Source organism: Lampris incognitus, chromosome 3, assembly GCF_029633865.1.
Source record: "Lampris incognitus isolate fLamInc1 chromosome 3, fLamInc1.hap2, whole genome shotgun sequence".
Classification (NCBI taxonomy): domain Eukaryota; kingdom Metazoa; phylum Chordata; class Actinopteri; order Lampriformes; family Lampridae; genus Lampris; species Lampris incognitus.
Window position 1 is genome coordinate 83,263,140 of NC_079213.1, and position 20,204 is coordinate 83,283,343.

General features: G+C 43.2%; 1 protein-coding gene across 1 annotated transcript in view; it reads right to left on the reverse strand.

Moving 5' to 3' along the window:
- Window positions 1-20,204, reverse strand: part of arid3a (AT rich interactive domain 3A (BRIGHT-like)) — a 57,681-nt gene that overhangs the window by 12,323 nt on the left and 25,154 nt on the right. The window lies entirely within an intron of this gene.

Consider the following 20,204-nt stretch of genomic DNA (forward strand, 5'->3'; position numbering starts at 1 on the left):
TCAGTTCATGTGGATACAATGCTGGTTTGAACGGGGAATCGGAGTGACTCCCCGTTCAAACTAGATTTTCTTACCTGGATTATTGAGCAGGCATGAAGACATGTTTCTCTTCCGCTTTCATTACTGGAAGTAGCTGCATCTTTTTCCAAAGAACTGCTCCACAGAGACCGCTTTACACACCCACACACACTTTGAATTCTTTATGTATGTCCACATTTTATAAACACGTTACAAAAGGACATTAAGTTTTCAGATACATGCTGTTAGGACTAGTCATATCATATGTGTTAGTATAGAAATAACATTTGCATGTACAAACTAAATGTTCAGCTTCTATTCTAGAGAAAGCAGCATCTTTCTCTAGAATAGAGGCGGGGTGGGCTAAGCTAACTGCTAGCCCATGCAGACCAGCACTGAAAATAACCATTGAGACAGTCATCCTGGCTGGAGTTCGTTCTCTGGACAGAGGAATTGTTTTGGACTGCGTTGCAGGGTGGACTGGGTTGTTAACTGTTTGTTTTTGTTTTTGTCTTTTGTTTTGTTTTGTTTTTTTTGCTTTCTTCTCTGTTTTTATTATATTTTTGGTGGTGTCGTTTTTGGGAAATTTTAGACATTGTGTTTTTTGTGTTACACTGCTGTGGGCTGGGGGAAACGAAATTTCATTTCTTTGTGTATACAAGTACGTCTAAGAAATTACAATAAATTGTTCCTGATTCCTGATCTTCTCCTTGAAGAATAGCTGCCAATAATAGCTGAGACCAAACAACATCTCACCATTTGCTTGGCCCTTTTCTTTGTCAATCCCACCATCCGTAAACCTCTAACCACTAGTCTGTGTACATGGCCTCTTGACAACAAGATGCATTGTCTTAAGTACTCAAACCAACAGTGCTGCCATGCCTGGTAATGCAGAGGCCTGTGTAAACATGACACCAGCCAGACCCAGTTACCTGCTCATGACCAGGATGCAAACAATAAGCAGCATCACCGTCAGGGTGTCAGATGGAAAGGTTAACCTTAGTTGGTAACACCTGCAATCTTGCTTTCCCCCCCCCTTTTTCTCCCCAATTGTACCTGGCCAATTAACCCACTCTTCTGAGCCATCCCGGTCACTGCTCCATTCACACTGCCAATCTGGGGAGGGCTGCAGACTACCATATGCCTCCTCCGATACATGTGGAGACGCCAGCCGCTTCTTTTCACCTGACAGTGAGAGGTTTTGCCAGGGGGACGTAGCGCGTGGGAGGATCACGCTATTCCCCCAGTTTTTTAGAGTAAAAATTACAATATCTTCAAGTGCTACATTTTTAAAAACTGAATGGGAGACCTCCCTGTAGACATACACCAGTCCTATGTCGTCATTGCTGCTGTCGCCGTCTCGAATCCATGAAGTGGGCTTGTGTCCTTGAGACAAGCAGTTCATGTGACGTCCTGCTGTACTTTAACGTTGCCATAACAGAGGTACACAGGTCAGTTATTGATGCCTCTGTGATATCCACTGGTTCAGCATCAGTCTGTCTCCATGTTAATGGAACTCCAGCCTGGTCACATAGATCATTTAAATCTGGCTAATCTGACCAGACACCGAAGCCAGCAGATCTAATATGTAGTTTACCATTGGGTTTCTTTCCAAATCCCAGAAAATTGCATTCAGTCTCATTAGCCCATGGGATTGTACATCACTTAAAATCTAAGAACAGAGAAGCTCTTGCAAGATCTCTAACTGTCTGATCATCGCTGTTGAGGATCCTCAAAGGATGACACAGTCTTGTGGCATTACCAATCCATTAACTAGAGTTTCAGTGGCCATGTGTACTATTCACAGAGGATTTGGGATGACTCCCATGGTTAGTCAAAGAGGTCATCTATGTTAAGAGGGAACGACCATCCCTTAACCGAGAAACCGGGGGGCTAAGAGTACGTCTGTCACCATTTTACAATGATGTGATTACAGACATTTCCAATCCTCTGTGAATAGTACAAATGGCCATTGAAACTAGTTAATGGTCACACCCATATTTGCATATGAAACTGGTCATTGGTTTAGACTGAAGAGGTCACTTAGATGAGTGATGAAACCTATCTGTCAATAAATGTATCCCGATGAACTGATTCAACCTTCTTTGATTTTCTTACCTGGATTATTGAGCATGCATAAAGACTTGTGGCATTACATGTCCATTCAAAACCCAGCACAGCCAATCCTCCCTCACGCTGAGTATGAAAAATTATATGTCCATTCAAAACCCAGCACAGCCAATCCTCCCTCATGCTGAGTATGAAAAATTATATCACACGTTGTATGGGTACTTAAGCCAAACCACTTTCTCACAAAACACATGGTGTTGTCATTCATTTCTTTTAAAAACTTCCGTGGTATATGAACATTAGCAAAAAGATGCTGTAGCTCAGAAAATGCTACTTGTCAGGCTGAGTTTGGAGGAATACTCCGAAATGATCTCAACTTGTTCCTGCTATTCCCCAGCAACTGTGAACTTGTGTCCGAGATAATTCCAAGTTTCTGGGTTGTTTTTTTTTTGTTGTTGGATTTTACCCCCTTTTTCTCCGAATTGCACTTGGCCAATTACCCCACTCTTTCGAGCCGTCCCGGTCACTGCTCCACCCCCTCTGCTGATCTGGGGAGGGCTGCTGACTACCACATGCCTCCTCCAATACACGTGGAGTCACCAGCCACTTCTTTTCACCTAACAGTGAGGAGTTTCACCAGGGGGACGTAGCGCTATTCCCCCCAGTTCCCCGACCGGTGCCCCGACCAACCAGAGGAGGGGCTAGTGCAGTTACCAGACACATACCCACACCCGGCTTCGTACCCACAGTCATGGCCAATCGTGTCTGTATGGACGCTCGACCAAGCCCGAGGTAACACGGGGATTTGAACCGGCAATCCCTGTGTTGGTAGGCAATAGAATAGACCACCACGTTACCCAGACGCCCTGATAATTCTAAATTTTGTGACAAGAATAGACTAATTGGCTTGTTGTTAATTGTAAAAACAGGACATTTTTCTGATTTTGAATGATACCAGCAGTTTCCCCCACTCTGCCTCTCACAAAAAACAGCACATTTGGAATCTTTTACCTCCAAGCCTGACCACTCCAAAAAAACAGAAAAAATATCCCTCCTAGAAAGCACCTGTTTAATCTCAGTCTCTTGATGAGATGAAATCTGAACATCATCCATACAGCCCATACAAGGTTTGGGGAAAAATATGTGGAGAAGCACGTTGACACAGCCACTCTAACCATCGATCGGATTGCCAACACAAAGTTAAATGCACTCCACGGGCAGCCTGTTTTAATGCCTGTGAGTTGTTTTCCACAGATTACCTGAATGAAAGAGTCTCTATAAACGTCCTTAACCATATCAGTGTACACCTGGGGTAGATGTATTTCTTATTTCTTCAAGTGAATTAATCATAGTGTTAAGAGCTTAAGTTCCAAATGCATCAACACACACACGCACACGCACGCACGCACGCACGCACGCACGCACGCACGCACGCACGCACGCACGCACGCACGCACGCACGCACGCACGCACACACACACACACACACACACACACACACACACACACACACACACACACACACACACACACACACAATTTGCAGCTGTTTATCCAACTGAACTGGGTGTGGCCATCGTGGGTCTACACGGGTTTTCAGTCAAGTCAAATCTATAGTGCACACGCTGAAGAAGGGGCCTCTCTCTCCCAGTAATTCAGAAATGAAAGCGCTGGGTAAAGGCTGGAAAAAACAGATTCAGGTCCTCTTCCTGTTTTGCGCTCTGCTCAGAATCTACCTTCGGCAGTGACCCAGAAGTATACCTGTATGATTAAACAAAACAGCAAAAGAAACCAGGACATCAATCGCTACACTATGCTGTTCTGTACTGTTCTACCTACCGTGCGGTCTAAATCATAAGAGGTGTTGAGTTTTTCCACTCAGATGGTTGTTTTCTCAGGTTTCCTTAATGTTTTCAGATGGTACAAAGATTTTTTTTGGTCTACATTGTATGAAAGCTGCTTGAGAGAAAACAAATCTATTCATTTTCTGCATTTTTTTTTTGCCAAGTGCAGAAAAAGATATTAAGCAGAAAAAAAACATTCATCTCACAATGCATTAAAAGAGTTGCGATGTGAGTTTTTGTTGATATACTGCAGGCTCCGCTGTGAATTTAGTGGCTCCTGCCAGGCATGGTCTCAGCCTGCTTTGAACATGGGCAGTTTCAGTTGACACCAATTTCCTGGTCTCTTTCTTTGATCCACCCAGAAGAGTTACCATTTGAGCAGCACTAACATAACGCTCGGCAGGGTTTCCTGTGACTGAGTACCCCCAGTACCCCCGCCCACCCTGCTTCTCCAGTGTGCCACGGAAACTGTTTAGATGGTCCAGTTTGTGTTAAGTTTGTTTATGCTCTTCTCAGAGGGGGAAAAGTAACTTTACTGATCTCCAGGTCGCCTCCTTGCCTCACATCCAACGTCAGCCATCATAACTTTACTACCCGCTAAGTAGTCGTTGACAAGAACAGAGCCTCCGGTAGACCCGTTTTGTCAGCTAAGGGATTTTAAGTAGAGAATTTCCCAGATGTGGATTTCTCTCTCTCTCTCCTAGGGGGCCAGAGCACAGGGCAGCAAATAAGCGGAGCCTTGCTCAATGATGCTTGAGCGTTATAAATGTTTGCCAATAAAGGAATTTGAAGGCTGACCTTCCCCACCACACACACACACACACACACACACACACACTCACAGACATGGATGAACAACACAATTTTTGTCCTTTTGCCCAATTGACCAAGTGACTTGTGAATCCCAAATCTCCCAAAAATCACCAGTAACATCAGGGTTTTATGATAGGACTTTTAAAATGACCGGGATTTCACTCCTACCTAAAACGACCATGGGCGGTCAAAATGACAGCTGGTTTTTAAACTCTATATGCTGTCAAGATAAATACCCAATTGAGATATTAATGCATTGCATATGTTAGTGTGTCTGTTAGGAAATGAATGACACCAAAATTAAAATTCTAACAACTATAATACTATTTTTAAACAGTTTAAACTCCAGAGAGACATGGTCGAACTGGAATAGCAAAATTGAAAAAGTGAAAATATTACCTGAAAAACAAAACGGGAAACACATATTGCTAATATAACAAACGTAACAAGGCCTTTAAAACATGAAATGTAAAAAAAAAAAAAAAAACTGAAAATAACCATTGAAACAGTCCCAAACAATGACTGGAACTTAAAACTACTAGAATGACCGCCTTGATCATTCTAGTGTTAAATGAAGGCTGGGACACCAGACTACCTTTCCAGCACACAGAGCAGTGCATGCCTGGTGCCTATCTACGGTTTCCCATCACATCTACCCATGTAAATCAGCTCAGAACTTGTCTGCTGACAAATCATGAATGGACCCTTTTTATACTGCAGACAATGAATATCCACAGAGAAGCCTGTTATTCCAGTTTGCCGATGATCAGGTTGGCTGTGGTAGCTTAGAAGGCCCAAGAAAATAAACTTTACCGAGGGTTGTTCACGATGAATGATCCTCTCTCTGAAACACACCCGCCAGTCAAATCGAGTTGAAAGTGACACACACACACAAACAGTAGGGGGCATGATGACGGGGAGGGCAGGGTAGAGATTTTGGGGGGGGGGTGCACGTAGAGCACATAGTTCCAGGCACATGATCAGGCATATTCAAAACACACATTGTTCCTGGCTAAAGCCCGTGTTAGGTTGCTGCTTTTTAATGTAATTTTCAAGCAAACAAGACTCCACTGCTGTGCCCTGTGCTGCTCAAAACAACACAACCGTGCAGTTTCACTGGCTGCAGGATGAGATGTCAGATCAAGCCAAAGCACCAGAAAGCACTGGGCGAAATGTTTTAATTTCATGTTTCACAACATTTGCATACAGTTTTTATTTAGATTCAGTTTGGCGGTTGGTTCTTTGCAACATTTACATTTGTTTTTTTAATTAATACTATTCCATATACTTTATGCATGCTCAATAATCCAGATAAGAAAATCAGGTGAGTCAAAGAGGCCATCTATGTGAAGAGGGAACGACCATTGCCGAACTGACGGGGGGGCTAAGAGTACATCTGCCACCCATATGTTCCCTAATTCAGTGTATTGACGATAATAATCTATGGCTGTCGGATAACTTTTTACAACTGAACAAAGACAAGACAGAAATGCTTATTTTTGGTGCAAAGACTCAGAGACAGAGAATTACAGCTCATCTCAGCTCTCTGTCTCTGCAGTGTAAAAGTGAAAGCTAGAAATCTTGGCGTAATCATAGACAATGATGTAAATTTTAAGAGCCACAGTCAATCATCTCACAAGATCAGCCTTCTACCATCTTAAAAATATTTCAAAACTAAGGGGCTTTCTATCAATATCAGACTGTGAGAAATTAATCCATGCATTTATAACAAGTAGACTAGACTACTGCAATGGACTATTCACCGGCCTCCCAAAATCAGTTGTGCACCAACTACAGTTAATTCAAAATGCGGGCAGCATGTGTTCTCACCAGAACTAAAAAGTATGAACACATTACACCTGTTCTTAGATCTCTGCACTGGCTCCCAGTCAAAAGTAGAATTGATTTAAAATTATTTTAATTGGTACACAAAGCGCTAAATGGCCTTGCACCATGCTATACAAAAGATATGTTAATTCCTTACAAACCAGCTAGAACTCTCGGGTCCAATGGCAGTGGTCTTTTAACCATCCCTCGTGCTAGGTCTAGAGCAGGGGAAGCTGCATTTTCTATTACGCCCCAAGTAGATGGAACGTCCTGCCTGAGGACCCCGAGAGAGGCCCCTACATTGGACACATTAAAAGCAGGTTGAAAATCTTACTTTTTAAAACAGCCTACAGCTAAATTCATAGGTGTGTGTGAGTGTTTTATATATTTTGCTATTTTCTGCTCTGTTGTTACTCTTAATTAATCAATGTTATGGCACTTTTATTTATTTACTTACTAGTTTTAAACTTGTCTGTACTTTTATAAAATTTGCTGGTACTTTCACTTATTTTGGGTTTTTTTTGTGTGTGGGGGGGATTTTATTGTTTTATTGTGTGAAGCACTTTGTGTTACATTTGTTTGTATGAAAGAGTGCTATACAAATAAAAATCTGATTGATTGATTGATTGATTGATTTTACAAGGCTGTGATTGCAACTATTCCCAAATCCTCTGTGAATAGTACACATAGCCATTGAGACTCTAGTTAGTGGTCACACCCATATTTGCATATGAAAACTGGTCGCTGGTTTCGGTCATTAGGCCAATGTATTGTTTATGTGGGTGGGGACACCTGCAGTCAGTTGAGACTGAAGATGTCCTTAGCTGAGTGATGAGACGTTTCTCTCAATAAACGTTGTATCCAGATGAACTGCTTCAACCTTCTTTGATATTCCATATACTGTTGTTTTTTCATGTACAATTCATTGTGATGTGCAGCACTTGAGAAAGTCCTTTTGTTACAAATCATGCATGTTTTTTATGTTATTAATGTGACATGAAACTTTCAGGGTATGTTTCAGGTTCTTATGTGGACATATCCTGTATGTTTTGTTATGACTGGCCCAATGGTTGTTGACTTGGTCTATTTAGTATGTGCTGAGCCATGCAGTGTTGAAGTTCATTGGTCAATATCTTGAAAACTAAATAAGATATCAACAAGCTCTATACAACTTTGGATAAGCTTGGTCCAATAATGATCCACAGAAAATTTGGTAGCAATCAAACTTATAGTATAGGAGGAGGTGTCAAAAATTTGCTTTTCAAAAAAATTAAAATGGTGGATGCTCTAGTCAGGTAGACTTTGGTGGTTCTTGAGGCAAATTTGTAGAGCGAGAATAGATGGATTTCTGTACCAAGTTTCATGTAAATCAGTCTTACAGCGTAGGACTTATGACTTAAAAGTTCAAAACAGTGACCTTTTAATTATAGCGCCCCCATCAGGCTTATTTGTGTCATATTTCTTGTACAGCACTTGGATAAAACTTCAAATCAATGAGAAAAATCTCATGTCTCTACCATTTACCATCTCATGGAAATTTGCACAAACATTTCTGAATAATTATTATTATTACTGGTTGATAATAAACCAGGACAGAAGCAATGAGGTTTAATGGTAATAACCTGTTGCCTAGAGTGCACTACAGGCTGTGCAAAGGCAGTACTTCACTGAGGGGTCAGTCAAATTCTACATCATCATTCGGGCTAAAAGGACAAATTTCACTGACTCTAAAAAGCCTATTTTATAACTTTTACCCTTGTAAAAGGTGTGTCTTCCTAGATCTCTATTACTATTGACAATCAATAGCGATAAAATGATGGGAGGGGGTTAAAAAACGTGACTGAAGCCATTTCAGGTTAAATGCAGAAGTAGAGGAGGCTGCAAAACTCACATTAAGTTTAACTTCACTATTAGGCTGCCATAAACCTTTGTGGCAAACTCACAGCACCCATAAGCAGAATCAAATTGATAGTTGTCAGGTTCTTTTAATGGATGGGGGCAGCCCGTTGAAATATATGTTCAGTGCATCAGTATAGAGCTCTGTTAAACTGGTCCATTGGCCTCCTGTTGAAGTAAAACAAATGGTAGTACTTACTTCTATCTTACATGAAACAAGAACACTCTAGTCTTAGGCTGAACGCAGATGTCATTTTTTGTGATTTCAAAACGGGTGTATGGTGTAATGCCAAGGCATTAAAATTCACATCTGTCATGCTTCGGCTGCACCATCTACAAGACAGGTTTGTTCCACCAGCTGAATTAAATGCTGACTGTTCCGTCAGCTGCTACAGGGAACAGTTTGACCTGGAGCACTGCGACTGTTGGCTCTTCACTCTTACAACAGAGCACTTTGACACAAAAACCTCCTGTTGTTCTACCCCGAGCAACAGGCACACCTGCAGTCAAAGTGAAAATAAACTGGGCGAGGTCATTTTGATACTTGAAACCGGGATGTTAAGATGACTGATCGCCTTCACTGAAAAATGAGAAAGAGCGAGAGAGATGCTAATTGTGTCTGTCTATCAAGGTGTCACTCCACTGCAGGGCTGCTCGCTCTCCCGGCACATGTTTTCAGAGACCACAGTGAAAATGTGCTGCATGACATTATTGTATCATTCTGATGTCTGAATGCCGTATGCTTGTTGGTGTATATCACATCTTAAATCTAGCAAGGAAATTCAGTTGGTCACGCAATCACCATGACATGACAGCACGCTCGTGCGCGCACACACACACACACACACACACACACACACACACACACACACACACACACACACGCCTAACAACAGTGCTGACTGAGTAAGATGCGGTTATTGTAAACTGTGTTTTACTGACACATGGGCTCCATAGCATCATGATCCAGGTGGGCTCACTGGCCTCACAGATGTGTTGATCAAGGGTTCAAGGTGCTGAGGGTTAGGAGCTGGGGGAGATTGCCATCCCAGACACAACACACTGACAGACGGTATCGAATGCAACTTCTTTTGTAAAAGACACATTTGTTCACGGATAAAAGACAGCAATAAATAAGTATCAAGAACGAGGCTTGACGTGATATTATCAAACAGAATCACGTCTTCGGACGTGTTAACCGTGATGTATTTAGACTCATAAAAGTGTAAAAACAGTCAACTAAGCTGACTTAGGGGTGTCCGGGTAGTGTAGCAGTCTATTCCATTGCCTACCACCACGGGGATCGCCAGTTCGAATCCCCTTGTTACCTCCGGCTTGGTCGGGCATCCCTACAGACAATTGGCCGTGTCTGCGGGTATGAAGCCGGATTTGGGTATGAGTCCTGGTCAATGCACTAGTGCCTCCTCTGGTCGGTCGAGGTGCCTGTTTGGAGGAGAGGGGGGAATAGCGTGATCCTCCCACGTGTTACGTCCCCCTGGCGAAACTCATCACTGTCAGGTGAAAAGAAGCAGCTGGCGACTCCACATGTATCGGAGGAGGCATGTGGTAGTCTGCAGCCCTCCACAGATTGGCAGAGGGGGTGGAGCAGCGACTGGGATGGCTTGGAAGAGTGGGGTAATTGGACAGGTACAATTGGGAGAAAAAGGGGGGAAAGTCCAAAAATAAATAAATGAATACATAAGCTGACTTAAAAGTCCCTGACAAACGATTCTACGGACAGGTTTGAAAGCTGCGAGAAGCAGCCCTCATCTCCTGACTGGCCATGTGGAATCACTTCACACGTGGTCCCCCGCTAGACAGATCTGCTGACAAGAGAATAGGGTGGAAACCAGCTGAGGGAGACACGACACGAAACTAGAATGAACGCCACCCTACGCTACGCATGGAGACCACTCCGACTGGCACCCGTCAGCTGCCGCGGCCCGCAGATCTGAACACAACACAGAAATAGCCTCCAGCGAGCCGAGCCCATGAGGGTGTAATGTACGTAGCTACGAGTAATCCACCATTAATGAGTGGCATGGCAATGATGGATACTCAGAAAGAGGCAGGACGAAACTGTCAACAGCCTGGTTTCAAGTACCGAAGGAATTTGTGTATCTGTGTTTTACAAGCTTTGTGAATTTGTTTATGCTCCAGCAGTACCAACTGTGCCTACAAAAGAAAAAAAACTGATCTAGAGAGGCATCCAATGATTGTCAGTGTGAGCCCTGAAAATATTTATTCAGCAGCAGTGGCCGTGCCGTGATAAAGCAGATCTCTGACAGCAGCAAGATGGAGACAGAGATAGAGGGGCCGATGGAGGTTCAGCAGAAGGTTGCCAACAGGAAAACACATTTCTTCTCATCTATAAAATCCCCACTATCATGATGGAGAGGAAGATTCCTAGACATTATGTCTGGCCTGGGGAATGCTTAGAGGGGGGCAGTTCACCAAGCTGCTGCCGGTCAGCTGTGGCCCGTTTGCTGCAGAGGGGAAGCACATGTCCGGGTGCTCAGCAGGGACATGCAGGGTGATTGATGGGCAGGGCAATGAGTTTAATGGTTGATGGCCCTGAAAACATAATCTGTGTCCTGCCCCCATGTGGTGGGACAACTCTCTCTCTCTCTCTCTCTCTCTCTCTCTCTCTCTCTCTCTCTCTCTCTCTCTCTCTCTCTCTCTCTCTCTCTCTCTCTCTCTCTCTCTCTCTCTCTCTCTCTCTCTCTCTCTCTCTCTCTCTCTCTCTCGGTGGTGTGCCGAGGCGTGTACCGATCAATAGGTGGAAAGGCTTCAGTTTGACCTCCAATCCCTGCCTTGCTCGTCAGCTAACCTCGCCCCGAGATGAGTCACGCAGAGCACAGGGCCAACACTGTTGGCACTGGCGGTGACGCTCAGTTTGACTGAGACTGGTGCCCTACCACATCCAGACAGCAAAAGAAGTTTTGTAATAATAATTCAAGATGGGTGCATCCCGGTGGCACACCTGGTAGAGCGCATACTATGTAAGACTGAGTCCTTTCCGCAGCGGCCTGAGTTCGAATCTGGCCCGGGTCCTTTGCTGCATGTCATCCCCTCTCTCTCCCCTGCCTTTCCTGTCTCTCTCGACTATCACTATCAAATAAAGTTGGAAAATACCACAAAAAAAAACACCTTAAAAAATAATGCAAAAGAGGTATTCCACATTCAAATAAGTGTTTTGACTGAGGTCACGTAGGTGTTAGATTTAGAAATCAAAATCATCTACAGACAAGCTTTGCTTTCCTCATCCTATACCAAAGGTCAGACTTTGCAAGTGACCTTTGTAAGTGTTTCTTACAATGGCGCTTATTAGAACCGTATTGCAGCACGCGGAGTCGTTCTGCATGTTGCTCCAGCGCCTCCATGTTCCAACAAGGGGGAATAAAACAGGAAATGTAAGACCTTGAAAATGTGCAGTTAAGTATCTTTATCTATGTGTGACCCACTTCTCTGTCCGTGCTCTGAAGAATGAAAGCTTCTGACACTTGCCACCTTTTAAAAAACACCTCAAGGCAACAACACAAACGCGAGCTCGTACTCATAAAAATGCCATCCACTCCCGCTTTCAAAAGACGCCTTTTATTCATTGTTCTGCAGACGCGTACGCCCACGCAAAGTCGAAGCATGCAATTCCTTGTAACGACATGGAGAGTGGCAGTGTCAAAGAAGAAAGGGACCCAAAGGCGCTCGTGTTTGTGTGTGCCCTTAGAAAGAAAGAAAAAGGACAAAGAATGAAAACAGGATTCAGACAAGCTGGTGGCCGCTGTGAGTCAGGAAGGGTGGCTGGCACCGGTGGGCTGTCTGAGACAGGAATGTCACCCTGCTGCAGAGATCCACAGAAAGAACAAATGAAACCCACAAACAAAATTATAGGGGCACGCACACACACACACAAACACACAGGAGAAAAGTGCTTGCCTCAGCCTTTATGCAATCTTTGTTTACATTCCTCCTCTAACCCCCTCCTCTCCATATAGAGTCCATATCGAGTGCCTGCCAACTTCCACAATCCCCTTGGCTGTACAAGTTTCTGACATCAGCCTCGTGCTGCTCCCCAACCGCTGGACAACTTCCAAACACTCTGCTGCACTTCACAGCCAAAAGCTGGCATTCCACTCTGCTTGGCAAGGGTTCAAATCCTGACTCCCCGCACACCTCCTTTTTATTCTGGTTTTTTTTTTTTGGCCCTCTCCCTTCAGCCACTGCATCTAACGCCACTCCTCCGTGACTCAACGAGAGGCGTTTAATAGGTCTTCCCATGCTGCAGCCTCGCTCTTTGTTTTCACCCTTTTGTTTTCAGGAGGCCCGGGTCATATTAAACCCTCTTCTGTCCTTTGGGTTAAACAGAGCCCACCACAAGCTGAGGTTTCTCCGCTGGGAACTTCATAACCTATTAAGTGAAGACTCTCCTCGGGCTGATCAATTTAACCCCTGTGGATCGTGCTAAATGAGCGCTGAATTTTTTAATTTTTTTTGCTCTGTGTGTAACCAACTTGCATCAATTCAGCGAAGTGTGTTGTTCTGGTGCTGATATCCTCACAGATATAGATTATCAACACATGGAGTGTGTTTATGTGACAATCCCCACATATCAGCCAGAAAAACAATAATGAATAACTGCCAGTCTTTGACCTCTCTATTGAACATGGTGTGCAGAGACTGCTTTTATTCCTTCTTTTTTTTTTACCCCCCCCCTTTTTTTCTCCCCAATTGTACCAGGTCAATTATCCCACTCTTCCGACCCATCCCGGTCACTGTTCCACCCCCTCCGCTGATCTGGGGAGGGCTGCAGACTACTAAATGCCTCCTCTGATACATGTGGAGTCGTCAGCTGCATCTTTTCACCTGACAGTGAGGAGTTTCATCAGGGGGACGTAGCACGTGGGAGGATCACGCTATTACCCCCAGTTTCCCCTCCCCCCAGAACAGCCGCCCCAACTGACTAGAGGAGGTGCTAGTGTAGTGACCAGGACACAAACCCACGTCCGGCTTCCCACCAGCAGACACGGCCAATTGTGTCTGTAGGGACGCCCAACCAAGCTGGAGGTAACACAAGGATTCGAACTGGGATCCCCATGTTGGTAGGCAACAGAATAGACCGCTCCGTTACCCGGACGCCCCAGACTGTTTTTATTCTGACTGAGATCCTGATTTTTAACATTACCTCTATGTTGGAGGCTAACACGCCATTAGCAGCTGTGATACTGCACAGTCTTCTGTGCGTCTCCGAAACAACATCCATATTGTATGGAAAAGTTTATAGGAAAAACACGAGTATCAATGCTACATGCAGCTGTATAATGTGACAACATTATTCACATTTTAAAGTTGGCATTTACATTTGAGGGAAGGTCCACCAGTGATGTCACCGGTGGACACTTTTCCACACGATTTCGACGGCATTTCAGACACAAACTACACCGTCCGGTGTTACGGTTGCTAGTGGATGGTCATCCAACAGCATACACACAGAGATAATGCTGAAAATCATGATAGTTTTCCTTTAAAATAAAGATCAACTGGCCTGGAACTGTTAAACTTCAATCAATCAATCAATTTTATTGAACATGTTAAAGAAAACATATAAGCCATAACAACAAAAAAACAAAATCCTTGGCAAGATATGAGCAACTCAAATATTACCTATCATGTTCAACGTTGAGAATTTTTCTAGTGCTATCCCCTTATACTATTAATACATTGATAAGGGAAATGAATGTTCAATTTACAGTCATCTGTGTCTTTGATATCGATCTCAGTTGACTCAAATAAACCAACCCATTTGGACAAAACAAAGAAAACTGGTCGCTGGTCCATCTCATAACCGTTCGATATTTTGTTTCTGGAGAGTATTTTAAGTTCAGATAAACTACCACATAAACTAAAAAGACTCTTAAGAAACAAAATATTGAATGGATATGAGATGGACCAGCGACCAGTTTTTTTTTTTCTCGTTTTGTCCAAATGGGTTGGTCTGTTTGACTCAACTTGACTCAAGTTAACATTAAACCCCCGAAATCCGAACAAGCTCAGACGTATAATGCAATAGTCGCAGAATCCACCAACATGTGTTTGGTGGGGCTGATCAAACCGTATGTAAGTGAAGGGGGTGGGGGAGGAACAGAGCCAGACAACAGCATCAGCAAAATCTGCAGGACAAGCAATCCTGGTAAGTGTCACTCCCAAATGACTCTCATTCAGACTCCACTTCCTGTGGTCACCAGTGGCCCCTCCCCCCACTTCAGTGTACTTCTGTATGTGTGTGTGTGTGTGTGTGTGTGCGTGCGTGCACACGTGCGTAAGAGAGAGAAAGAAAAGAGAGCAAATCAATGTTTAATGGCAGCACCCCTCCCCAATTCACCCTGATCACAGTAGGTGCTATGAATTTTTAAAGGGCATCCTTCCTTAGCTGCCCATCTGGGCTCCATCTGTCCTGCTGCTGGTGTTTACAGCAGAGAGAGAGACACGGGAGAGGACACTTCAAAAGGCTTTCCACGGGCCAGGGGGGCTGAGGAGGATGTCATTGTAATGGGAGAGGTATGGGGACGTACAGCTCTTGAAGTCAATGTCGCCGGTGAACAGGAAGTGAGTAAACTGCCCGGTCCGTCGTGCTCACAAGTAGGAGACGGCCGGCGACGGCTGTCATAGAGAAAAGTGCACCAACGTTCCTCGCAAAGGGGTCAGCTTTTAAATGTGCTGCAAATATCATTCAAATATTTGACTTACCCTCACAGACAATAAAAGAAATTAGATTTTTAATGACTCAAACTTGCACTCACAGTGCTAAAAGGTGAGCTTCACACTTGTACAGGACAGACTGAATTAAAAAGTAATTAAATATTTACATAAACTAACTAAGGTGGCTTTGACTTTCTGATGAATACAACTTCATGCAGCTTCCTAAAATAGTTTTTTTTTCTCCATGTGGTACAGGTTACCATCGATCAAACAGGCCTGGGTTCAGTTCCTCAGGGTTGTTTGGTTTGCTTGAGTGTTTGACAGAGCTGCATATTCTCTAATTTAGACCCAAAAAAAAAAAAAGATGTCTGCCTGATCGCTGGAATGAGACTGGAACATTTTAATCCACTCATCCTACTGACTGTTGGTTTGGGGGGGAATATATATACGTATGTATAGCGTTTTTTTTTTCCAAAACCGTATAAGTGCTCAACTAATGAGGAGCGGAATATCAACACAGATACAGGAGAAAAAAAGGTTTTTTTCCCCCTGTATCTGTTTTTGATATATATATATATATATATATATATATATATATATATATATATAAAAAATCTCCAAACCCTGGCTTGCAATGTTAAAATGTACCAGAGCAAAGCAATGGCTGATTACCGTACCAAAGAGTCTTGTAGGGAGGGAATGGATTACCAGACGCGGAAATAATTTACTCATTTGTGGCCGGTGTTACTTTCACACTCTGATAGGAACAAATTCCTTTCGCCCCGCTGGCTGCAGGATGGATAGATTCCATACATTTCAGTAAGTGTACAAACATTTCCTGGAAAATAAGATGGGGGTCTGCAGCGTAAGGAGTGCTGTGATATGGATACGTTTTGGGGGGGTGGCATGGGGGCATATCAGGAGGCTGGAGGTAGGGAGTGTGTATAAGGTTATTACTGAAATAACACAGTTGAAATGGCACTCCACCAGCAAAGCAAATCACTTTCAGAGGCAAATTAATCTGTGGACACTGGTATAATTTGATATCTGAATGAATCCTTTTTTATATTTGGCTCACTCTGCCACAGCTTGATATGTTATATCAGAAGCCACTGGCAAGCTGCCTTGGATATTTTGATTAATTATCTAATACCCACAGCTTAATCAGACATATGAACAGGCGGGCCCCTGGCTTGATTTAGTTTGACCTTTCAACTAATCGAGGACAAGGTGTCTGAATGCTTCATAAGGAATGCAGGTTTGGTTCAAGCTAATATGTTTTCACACTGGCCTGGGACTAACCTCACCTGTATATCGAGTTTTTGTCTGGTGTGTGTGTGTGTGTGTGTGTGTGTGTGAGTGAGTGAGTGAGTGAGTGAGTGAGTGAGTGAGTGAGTGAGTGAGTGAGTGAGTGAGTGAGTGAGAGAGAGAGAGAGAGAGAGAGAGAGAGAGAGAGAGAGAGAGAGAGAGAGAGAGAGAGAGAGAGAGAGAGAGAGAGAGAGAGAGAGAGAGAGTATGAACACACGCGGTTTTCTGTTTGGAAGAGCTCCAACTGCCACAGACTGATAGAGGCACGTTGAGTTTCTGTCATAGATCTGGGGTCCAGAACGGCCACATTATCACCCTCCCTCAGGCACATTCCAACAGCCTCCACCCACCTACCCCAAAATAAACTGTACAACCTTAACCCCTTCCTCCCTGGCCTGCACCGTCCACACTATACTCTACCAATGTACTGCGACAAACACTGCACACTGCACACACCCGCTACGCTTTATTTTACATTTACCATTTCCACATTTGGTTGACCCTCTTATTCAGAGCGTCTTACATGGACTTGGGCAGTAGAGAAGATTAAAGCTGCTTAATATCCTAGAATAGCAACATCACAAGAAACCTGTTTCAAGGAGCACTGCTGTGAGGCTCAGTGCTTCAATAACGGAGATCACAACTACACACACACACACACACACACATACACAAACACACACATTATATATATATATATTATATTACATTATATATATACACACACACACACACACATATATGTGTTCCTAATATGACATCTAATTGTAAACATTTTTAAAACAAAGCGCTGGATCCGTGGTTAGTCTCCACTGTCCTGTGCGAGGCAAAGGCTATAGGCATTACACATGTTTTCGTCAGCTTTAGATTGTCCAACACTATCTAAACGAACAAGGTGCTGGCTCTCTTGATTATGCAACGGTCTGTTATATACATGATATAACATGGACTGACATGTCATGATAAAATGTACAAGATTTGACTTAATTCCATGCCATCCATAGCGCCGCCGCCACATACCAACAATCAACTGCTGAGAGTATCAATTAGGGGAGTCACTCGCACCAACCTTTAAAGAGGAGGATGTTATTTAAAGAACCAAAACTATGGGTTACATGGACTTAATTTGCAATGCACACAAAGATTTTAATGAAAAGGTCCTTTATGAAAAAAAAAACCCAATGACTAGGGAAACAAAATGATGCTACGCAATGACCTTATGAGCTGTGTTACGTAGACTCAGATACACCGAGAGATGAATTTTAGGGCTTTGAAAAGGAGCAACAGGGCAATATCGATAGCAGTCTCCATTACAGGATAGATGCAGCTGGTTCATAAGATGGTGGCCCCTAACTGACGCAAGGGCCCACGCTCGAACACAGAGATATCAGACTGCACCGGGGCCACAGGCATGTACCAGGATGTATGCAGAAATACTTACTGCATGTTTATTGCTTTATCTTCGACAAAAACAGATCACAGCATCATTTCATTTTTTTTATCATTTCGTGAGGAAAAGGGATTGTGGTTTAGGGTGTAGTTTCACTGTCTTGAGTCAGCATAATGGGCTTTGGGACAAGTTAAAACATGTCTGCACCCCCAAAATGAAGATGCACCGGAAACCAAGAGAGAGCTGAGGCCACAGGGATGTGGACCCATATAATTCTCTTCCCAACAAAAGAGTTTCTGGCGTCTTGTCTTTCCTGTTTTTATCTTTGGTTTTTTTCTAGTCGCCTTTGTGTTTAATAAATGGACTGTCGTGGCGCCCTGGTGGCTCACCTGGTAGAGTGGTACCACATAAGGCTGAGAACTTACCGCAGCGCCCCGGGTCCGAATCCAGCCCAGGCCCTTTGCTGCATGTCATCCTGTCTCTCCCCTGCCTTTCCTGTGTCTCTCTACTATCACTGTCAAATAAAGGTGGAAAACGCAAAAAAAAAAAAAAAAAAAAAAAAAACAATCTAAAAAAAAAACTGACTGTTGAGCCCTCACCTACTATGTGTATCTGTATGTCTGTGCCGTAGGAGCCTCGGTTGTGGCACAGACTTGCCACACTGATCTAGACTTGCCACACTGATCTAGACTGCAACAACATAATGGGTTCATTTTTACTTCCAGCACAAAATACTTTTTTTTTTCAAAGGCAGACATTTGAGCTTCGGGTAAACGCTTAAACTGAAATCTTAGTGAAAATGAAGAGTTGGGAAGATTTGTAGGGAAAAATGAGGATAGGTCAACACTGCATGAATGCTCAACATGCACCAAAAAAAAAAAAGTGTAAAAAAAGGTCAAAGGATTTCAATATTTAACATCAACAAGCAGCCGGTAATGGTGATAACAGTGAACCCGGATGGTTTCTCATCAGAGAAAATGCCTCTTTCCAAACCAGTCCTCCATTTGAACACAGATAGCGACAGACTCAAATCTCCTCACATAAACAAGCCCTTTACATTTCACTGTAGGGCCTCCCTCATAATATCCAGCTGAGCTGCATGTTTACAGTAAACACCGACTTGGTGAAGCTTTTTAACTGTATCCTAACCCATCAACATTCACAAGCTTTTCATTCTTGGCCCACTGAGTTTGGCTAGTGGATGGTAACCGTCAAGCTTCATGGGCTGTTGAACCGTTCTACCAGCCAAACTGAAATTTTAGAAGAGAAATCCTAAACACCATCCGTTGCCAATGTGGTTGGTGGCACAGCACAATCTTCTTTAGCCACACAATCTGGCAGCATTCTGCTGGTGTCTAATTTTTTCAGCCTGGTTTCTTTGCTGCATATGTACAGCAGAGGAAGTGGCGTATGTGTTGTGGGTCTGTGGGATGCAGGGTGTCAGACGTGACGCTATGGCCACAAGATGTCCACCAGAATTTAGGCACTTTTCCAGTGTGCCACAGCTCCTTAACTGGCATTCACACATCACTAAGATTAAGCTGCTTTACAGATCAACTTCAATTAAGTATAATGGATATCAAAACTGCTATACTGAAGATTTACCTGAAATGTCCTTTATGAGATTGTCTGTCAATGGCATATTTAAAGCAATAGCTCATCCAAAAATCTCCAGATCATGAACACCTTTGTAGTTGTTCACTTAAACGGTTTACTGTTAGGAAGGACCTTGACAGGAAAAGTTATACAACTCGGATAGTAACCACATGTGGACGACGAAGGCAGGTAGTGGCAGATTTGAAAAAGAAGCAAAGTTTTTGTGGCTAGCAAGCAGGTATGGCAGAAAACCCCTATACAGAAACTGTTTCTGATTGTGTGTTTAGTGGAAAGAGAGTTGACGTAAAAGCACTCAGTTGACTCAATTTCATTTCAGCTCTATCTATCAAATGGATGTTAAGTGCTTATTCACCCATGTTAATCCCGCTCATTATCACCATAGGTGTCAGTAAGCTAAATTGCAACTTATATTCCCAAATCACTAATTAATTACATTGCAATCACCCAAATAGTAATATGGTCAAACCTCTGTGCCACAACAGCAGGTGCAGCTTTTATTACTGTAAGCCCAGATTGTTCATGTAAAATAGACGAGTGATGGAAAAGAATTTGAGGTACAACTTTACAATAGAAAAAAAGATCTATACATTGTTTATAATTAGGTTATTAATTAGATTGTAAACACTTTCTAACACTTTATAAATCATTAATAAACAATCATAAACAAGTTACAACAGTTTTCACACATCGATGCAGGCTCACTATTTAGCAAGATCAAGTTACTG